We start from the raw sequence: 9,341 nt of genomic DNA on the forward strand, positions 1-9,341 counted from the left end.
GAGGAGGACAATCTGATCGAGATTGACATATCTATGTGTTCCATGAAGTGTTCAAGAGTCAGTACTTCAAATTCATATATACCAATATAAGAGGGGTAGATTGTATAAAGTCGAAATTAAAATCGTCTTAAGTCGAAATTAAAATCGTCTAAATCGTCTTCTTAGATGATATAGATGATATGACTGATGGTATGATAATATTAACAATATCAGATGTAGTTGTTTTCTATATATATCTGAACAGATACTACTATTGTCTTGTAGATATATAAAATGTACGGCCAAATCTACTAATGAATAAAACCCGTTTTCTACGTCTATTATAAATTCTTCCAAACTTTGAGTAAGGCTCCTAGCAAAGCTTTCTGGATTTGTATAGTTATTACGATTGTTGGACATTAACAATAAAATTATTTTTTTGCGATTGAACTCTTATGTTGTGAAAATCCTACTCGGTACTCTCTCTCTTTTATTCTATAGACTTGTATAGTTACCATATTATCTAAATTATGAACTGAAATTACCCCTTTACTACTTTTTTTTAATCCACTCTGCTCATCTCTTCTTCCCAATCTTTTAAAGATTTTAATACTTTCTTAACTCTTATTTCTTTAACTTCACCCCGGCCATGGTTAAACACTTATACCCTTCTTAATTGTTTTCGGGTTTTACTTAACCAGTTTCTCCTAGGAATTTACAGGTTAATCCATCATAATTGTTAAGAAATTGGGAAGCTAACCATATACTTAGAGTGATATCTAATAATCGATCATATGAACATGAAACATAAAACTATACAGGATAAGAAATTTTTTAAAATAAACAGGGGTAATAGGAACATAATTTAGATAAAACATGAGTAACTTACATGCTTATAGGAGAGAGATTTCCCTTTCGGGAAACCCGAAAAAGTCTACTGAGCTTTGGTAATTAAAAACGATCACACATGAGCATAAGGCCTTATTTATTTTACAAACTTAGAGGAGGAACAGGAGGAACAACTAAAGTATTCATAAGGAAATATTTTACAAAGGGTTTTGGAAAGGGGGTTGATGATGGAAAGGGGAGTTGGTTGGATGGGTTTTCTTCAGAGTGTTTTTTCTCTTCGATTTTTATTTTCTTCTGCTTCCTTCTCCTTTTTATAGCTAAATTTTGGAACGGATTCCAAACTCTTCCGAAATCTATCTTGTCCAGCCTTGCAGGGTACTTCATTGGGCCCCATCTTCACATGGCTTGGTCGGAGATTCCTTCCGTGTTTGTAACTTTTTCTTCCACTCAAAATTTTAACTTGTCTTTTAGCACAACTAACTTTACCTCTTGTCACATATTCTTTACTTTATGTCACTCGTCACTTTTGTCTTTTAGCACAGCTAGTATTTCTCTGTCACATCTTCTTTTCCTTCTTGTTTTTCTCATTCGTATGCTGTCATTATTGCTCTGTATACTAGCCTTGTTTCCTTTGTCTTTGGTGCTCTTTAATTGCTGTTTTAACTGGGACTTTGTTTTTATGTGTCTAAATTATGTATAGCTATTGAATCGAAACTCATTTCTGACTCATCTTCATATGGATCTTGAGCATCCTGATAATTTAGGTTGTCTTCATAGTTATCATCTTCTCCTGAACTTTGGGTCCTTTCTGGATTTGGACTTAGATTTGGACTTAGTCTTGGACTTGAATTCTTAACCATGTGTTTGTCTTGTTCTTCTTTGTCTTGAAAAAAGTTTTCTAATGTCTGTTTTATTATATTTTCTATTTTTTCATTTTTTCTTTTTTGAAATTACACTCTTCTTTTTTAACACTTTTCCCTGTGTTAATGTTCTCGGTAGTCTTCTTCTCGATGAACCTTCATCTTCACTTTTTGGAAAAGTGACAGCCATAAATGGATTTGATGTGCCTTTACCGGCTACCGTTTGAACCGGACTAGCTGTATCATTATCTGATACAATGGATTTTGCTGCATTCATTAGGGAATGCACATCTTTCTCATCCATTTTTGTTTGAGATGGAGAACTCTGTTTTGGACTGTTCATCTCTGTATCTTGTTGAGAAATAGCTTGAGTCTGGGATAATTCAAATCTCAACGCTTGTACCCTGTGCTCCAATACCTTTACCTGCTCCATAAGTTTTGTCTTTTCTTGTGCCAGAGTTTCATTTTTCTGGTTTATTCTTTTAAAGGCTTCTGTCATTGATGAGCAATGATCACAGAATATTATCTTGTCATTGTCTTCTGATATTGTATTGAGGGATTTTTTTCGGGTTTTGTCTGAGTGCCGGGGAGATATAGTAGTTTTGTCCTAGTATTCCTCTTGCATAATCTAATGCTTCAGTAAAATCATTAAAACCTTTAAAAAGTGGTTTTTCTATATCTTTAATGGAATCTAGTATTTCTAACCATGTCTGAAAAATACCATTTGTCTTACCATGTATAACCACATAATACTTAAATCTTTTGTCTTGGTTTTTATCTGTAAAATATTGTCCTAAGGCATTAAGAGATGCTATAAAATATTTTGTGTCTTTCTTATTGTATGCTATCCATAAATTATCAATTAAACACCGTTGATGTCTATCTATGACACATTCTGGTAGGACTCTAAATGACATATTTGATGGTGGAAAAATATTAAATTATGTTTTCCAAAATTTATTCTTTCCATATTGGTCTGTTCTCCCAAAGGATGTGGCTTAAAATGAAGATTACCTAATACTGTCTACGAGTATCTGTCTGAGGGTGAGGCAATGCCCTTCCCTTTGTCTTCAGTCTTGGAAACTGTTGGTCTCATGCTGTACATGTAAAATACTTGTTTATTAATTAACAGTAATTTTAAGCCTACTTAACTGATCTGCTAAATTATTATCTTTTCCTTTAATATGTTCAAAAACCATATTATATATTGATATAGTATCCATAAAATTTAACCATCTTCTTCTACTACTATTCTTTGTATTTATCTTCTAGGTGAAATTTAACTATGGTTTCACAATCAGTTCTAATTGTTACTTCTTGTTTATTTAATATATATAATCTAAAACTATTTAATCCGTAAATTACGGCTAATATCCCTGCATCTATACTACTCATATTTCCTTTTTCTTTATATTTACCACTTTGATAAGCACATATTTTTTCCGTGCCCTTATCCCTATATTTATTTGGTTTTACTTTTAAAATTGCTCCCCATCCTTCAAAACTACCATCTGTTTCTATTATCAAGTAGTCTGTTTCTAGTGGCATATTTAAATCAAGAATATTTTTTATTTTTTCTGTAATTTTTTGTACTAATTTAATGTCTTCTATGTTAAAATGTTTTTGTCCTGTAGCTCCTGTTTTAGCATATAATGGTCCTGCTATTTTTCCTAAGTCTTTAATAAAGTTTCTCGCAAAATTTACTATTCCCAAAAACTTTTGTAGCTCTTTGGTACTATCTAATTTATCTGGCATTTCTCGGGCCTTTTTAGCTATATGGGGTTGTAATTTAATTTTTCCATCCCCTAAGATTACTCCTAGAAAATTTATATAATTCTTGCATAGTTCCATCTTCTTTTTACTAATTATTATTCCATTATCTACAAATAATCTAAATATTGTCTGTAAATGTCATAAATATTCTTTAATATCTTTACTAAATACCAGTATATCATCTACATATACTAAAACAAACCTCTTATATTCTCCAAATATATTATCCATTTTTCGTTGAAAAATTGGTGGAGCTGTTTTTAGTCCGAATGACATTTCTAGCCATTCGAAGTGTCCTTCTGGACAAGTGAATGCAGTCCACTTAATGCTTTCTTCATGCATCTTTACTTGTCAATACCCTGATTTACAGTCAAACTTGCTGAATATCCTTTTTCCTTGTATTCTATTTATTAATTCTGTTTTATCAGGTAATTTATATCCATCTGTTCTAGTGTTATCATTAAGTCTTTTGTAGTTTATTACTATTCTCGCTTTTCCTCTTACTATCTCACTATGGTTTCTAACCGTAAAGGCTGTTGACATGTGTTTAGAAGTGGATCTTCTTATTACTCCTAAATTTATAAGTTCTTTAATTTGACTTTTGACGTCTTCTAGATCTTGATTTGTAGCTTCTATTGAAGCTGTTTTAATTATATATTCTGGATTAATTATATCTAGTTTACACATAACTTTATTGTTTTCCCAATGTTTTAAAGGTTTTTTCCCTATTATTTCTATTTCATCTAATATTTTTATTATATTATCTAGATCCTTTTCGTTCTTTATTATTCCTATTTTTTGTAGTCCTGTTTTAAAATTGTATAATTCTGTTTCAATATCTATTAAAGTATAGTCCTTTTCTAATATATCTCTATCTTCATTTTCTTCTAGTATTAAGGTTTTAGATTCTTCTTTAATCTTACAACATGTATTTTTATCTTTACACTCTTTACAACATTCTTTTTAATTTTCTTGCAAGCTCGCGTTCAGTCGTGTTCTTATCCTGGTTGCAGTTTCTATTGTCTGTACTGGTGTTTGTGTAATATTTTTAAAGAATATTACTCCATCTCTACTGAGTAGATAGCTACCATTATTATGTAATATAAAACTTAATCCTAGTACAAAATCTACATTTATGTTTCAGTCTCTTACCCAGATTTTATCCACCTTGTAGCTGGGTTTATAGAAATCTAAACATGTATTTATAAAGCTAATTTGTGATTTATCTATATAATGTCTGTATATATTATGAGTTCCATCCATCTGCATAGCTGCAACTGGCTTTTCTAAGGTTTTGATTAGATTTGGGGGAACTATCTTTTTATTTATTATACATCTTGTGCACCCGGAATCTACTAGAGCTAACGTTTCTATTTCATAATCTTCTATTTCGATTCTTGCTAAAAAAATTATTGTACTTAATTTTTTATCTTCACTACATATTAGTCTATCATAATTTTCTGTACTCATTAGTTCTTCTTCTACTGTTGTTATATTTTCTTTTATATCTTCTAATTTCTCTTTTCCTTTTTCCATTTTCTGTATTCTTTTTTCTAGTTCATTTATTCTAGCTTCTAATGTCATTGTTCTCAAATTCATGGTATGGTCATTTATTTCTTGGTATTTTTCTTCTTTATTTATTTTTGTTTCAAAATCTTTTTCTATACATGAAATACATCCTTCTAGATAGCATAATTTACATTTAGCTCTTTTATTTCTACTAGGGTACCATTTGCATATAAAATACTGATTACTATCTAATCCTTTATTTCTTTCAAAATTATGGTTACATTCTTCTGATATATTTACAAAGGTATTTTTTTCTAAATCTAATTTTTCTAATCCTATTTCAGTTATTAATTCTTCCTCTTCTGATTCTGAGGTATCTATTTGAGCTTTTTCTTCTATATCTACGCTTACTATAGAGTATGTACTTTCGTTATCTGACATATATTCATTTACATTTATTAGGGTTTCTTGAAAATCTTCTATTAACTGTGAATTTCTTGTTTTATTATTAATTCTTTTTGGGCATGTATTTGCTAAGTGTTCTACACTACCGCAAGTAAAACATTCTAGTTTATTTTTATAGTTTTTATCTGTTCTATACTTTCTAACATGTCTATTCCTATCTAGGTAGGGTTTTCTAGCTGATGATTTTCTAAGATAATAATTTTTTCTATTGTATCCCTTGTTGTATTGAGGTCTATATTTTCTATATTTCTTCTTTCTATATTCATTTTTGTCATAGCTTTGTGTTGTATACACAGTTGATCTACTGAAACTCATATTATTCTGTTTTAGTTGTTTTTGTATCTGTAAATTGGTACATTTTTCTTGTAGTATTTCTATTATATGTTGTACTTTGTGCCTTATAGACCGTTTTGCATGTGGATTTTGTATTACACCTTCTCTTTTATACCATCGTTCTTCTATTTCTCTTCCTAAGACTCCTCGTAGTTTATTAAATAACTTTTTACCTAGATCTTGATCAAAAGCATTTCCACTAATAGTATAGTAATAAAAATAATCATTGAATTTTTTTTTATATGAAACCAACTGCTTATACTTAGATGTTCTAATTTTATCAAAGCGTTCTTTTGTAATACTACTAATCCACTATTTGGATCTTCGCCTGTAATCAAGCTATGTATTTTATTTGTAAAATTATAAGGATTTGGTCCCATTGCTATTTACATTTGAAAGTCTTGTGGAAATTCCGACTTATAGGCTTCCCATAAGCCCTTTGTTGATTCTTCTAAGAATGTCTCCATATATTTATACATTGTTTTTGCGTCTGTGTCATTATGTCAGGAGGTCTTAAGTTATGAAAATAATAACAAATGAAGATTACATTAATCCTATTACCAATATTGAGTAGTGAATTCAACATTGGCATCACAAAATGTGTAACTAATCTAGCCATATTTGTAAATGATATCCAGATCAAGGGTGAGTGCCAAAATGTCCTTCTGAGATCATTACCAATGTAACAGTGTTCCAGCTTTTCGCATCCATCTGCCTCTACTTTGTTGTAGTTTTCCTCCGCCATTATGATATGTCTGCTTGATTTCCACTTCTGAATTCCTTCTTTGCATTTTCTGTTGTGTTGATGTGTTGTATTCTTGTTCCTTGTTGATCCCCTCCTGTTTGAAAAACCTAACCAAGGTTGTCCTGTGCCTTGCCTTGTCCATTCCAGTTGCAGCGAGCATTGCATGAGCTCCATTTCCTAAATGTTTCTTCTGCTGTAGTCCAAAAGTCGCGAACAGTACCAGCTTAATGACTGAGTACCTATGACTTCCTGAACTGTAATTACACTCCCCCATAATTCACTTGTGTTGGACTGAGTACAAAGTACTAATACCACCAGCAGCAAGCTCCTCATAAGGTCGTGTAAAATCCATGTAAACTGAAGATCTGCTAACCAATTCCCACTGTATGATGTCCACGATTGTTTCATCCAGTTGAGCTTATGTACCTCAACTGTCCACAATGTGTGTTCAGGTGTGACCCTAACCATTTGAATGTTTCTTTTCTCGATTGCTTGTAGTTTTCCTTTCCTTGTGAATTTTTTTATGTTGTGCACCCCTGGCTTAATGTGCCATAATGATCTATATGTCCTGTTGCTTGATGTCTGAATTTTGTACCTTGGTTCCTCTAGGTTGTATCCTATTTCTACCTTCATTCCACTAGGTTGGGTGAAAATCACCAATACCACTAGTAAGAACTTCAGTGAACAATAGGGCCTAGAGACTATTCCTGCAAAAAAGAACACTTTGTTAGAAATAAGCTTCATCATGCTCTCTTCCAACAGGATTTGAGCATGATGTTCATCATAGTAGCATCTTTGTTCCTCATCTTCTTTTGGAGTATATTCTCTTTTTCTGCCTATCTCCTTACCCTTCCTCATTACATGCTCCTTGCACCCTAATATCATCCCTCTACTGCTGTCGCACCTCCTTTTTCCGCCCCCGCGAGGGTGCAAGGGAGTTTTCTCCAATTAAAGGACAGTCGAAACGGGATTTGTTTGTTTGTTTCAGAGTCGCCACCTGGGAATTTTAAGGCGTCCCAAGTCACCAATTTTAATCCCTGAATCGAGGAGAATATGACTCTGTTTATTATTCTGCGAACCAGAAATCCGGATAAGGAATTCTGTTAACCCGGGAGAAGGTGTTAGGCATTCCCGAGTTCCGTGGTTCTAGCACGGTCGCTCAACTGTTATATTCGGCTTGATTATTTTGATTTGTTAAATACATTTTTATTGCATGATTTTATTGTTACCGCTTCTATTTAGATTGTTTATAATTAAAGACCCTTCTTCGAATCGAATCACGCGTACGTGTATTCGTTTTATATATTAATATTTTTTAACGTGAAAATCGTGTCACGCGTACGTATACACAATGATAATATAATAATTATTATTTTTTCTTTTTCGAAATTTTTTATTATATATAAAAAAAGAAGACTTAAGTTCGAAATTGTGCTAAAAATAAAATTAAGAACGTTCGTCGCTCTTGTATAATTAAATATTGAACCGCACATCTCGAGTTATATGAAATTAATATTGATATTCTCCGAAGAGCCCCCTTTTTATTAAATGTTCGTTCGAAGTTGCGCGAACGCATAATCCGAATTGCTTTTAGAAATATAATCAGGTTACGCGAACGCATCCCTAATCACGCAAAAGATTCTTAATAGTAGTATAGATTTTCCATAAATGTTTATTGCATCCATCTATTTTTAAATGTAAGAATCATGGAGAATTACCGATTGGGATGCCACCAAATTTCTTGACAAAGAATTCAAAATTTATTAGGCGTTGCTACAAGTCTTATTTTACGCGTATGAATTATATACCTCAAAACTATTCAAATTTTAAAGAATTAATGATATGAAAAAGAAACAAACAACATGTAACTAAAAATACTACCATTTTTATCGTGGATACAACATTAACATATCCAAAAATCGAATCGCATATAAAACTGGAAAAAGAATTAATTTGATAAACAAATTAATAGTTTCTGAAGAATTTTTATTGTTATATTTAATGCGAATTCTATTTCTACATATCCTTGACATAAAATGTTGCAATTCGTGCTTGTAAATCCCATATCCTTCTCATATACTTGTTTTTAGTCCAAAGTTATAATTGTTTGGTTAATTTGTTTACAAAGATTGAGTTTGAGATAAATAAACCAATTCTTATTCTCTGCCTATGCGACTATTTGCAAACACTTAACTCTATATTTTGTAAAAAAAATCATTGACATTATTTCATATATTAAAAGAAATGAGTTGATCGCGTTCCTAAAATAACTAAGCCATTAGTTATTAAGAAAGAGAACTAATCTACTAATTGATTTAATACTATATTAACCAACTAAAACAAAACTGAAATTTAAACTAATAAAATTTAAATGAGTAGAAGACATCCTTATAATTCCAAACTTCATTTACTTGCCATGTTGAAGCTCTTCACAACATGAGTTTAAAAGATATGTACCTGATATTGAAAGCAAAAGAAAATGAAGATGAAAATCAGCAACAGTAATAACAGTGCAACAGCAACAACTGCCCAGCAACAGTAACAAACCGGTAACAGACCGGTGGAGTAGTAATCCCAAAAACAAAAGCTTTAAGCTTTAAATGAAACAACAACCATTAATACTAATTTCAAACAAAGAAAGAAAGCAGTAGATTTTTTAGCTTTTATTTTTATTTTGAAAGCTTAAATATTTTTCGGAATTTTTCTCTCTTCTATTCTCTGTCCGTTTTTTTTCTCTATCTGTGTGTGTATTTTTTTTCTCTCTGTCTCTCTCTCTATTTCTGTTATGTCTTGTGTTCAAGACTTCACATATATATAATCTCATCCCA

Source organism: Nicotiana sylvestris, chromosome 6 (assembly GCF_000393655.2).
Source record: "Nicotiana sylvestris chromosome 6, ASM39365v2, whole genome shotgun sequence".
NCBI classification, from domain to species: Eukaryota; Viridiplantae; Streptophyta; class Magnoliopsida; order Solanales; family Solanaceae; genus Nicotiana; species Nicotiana sylvestris.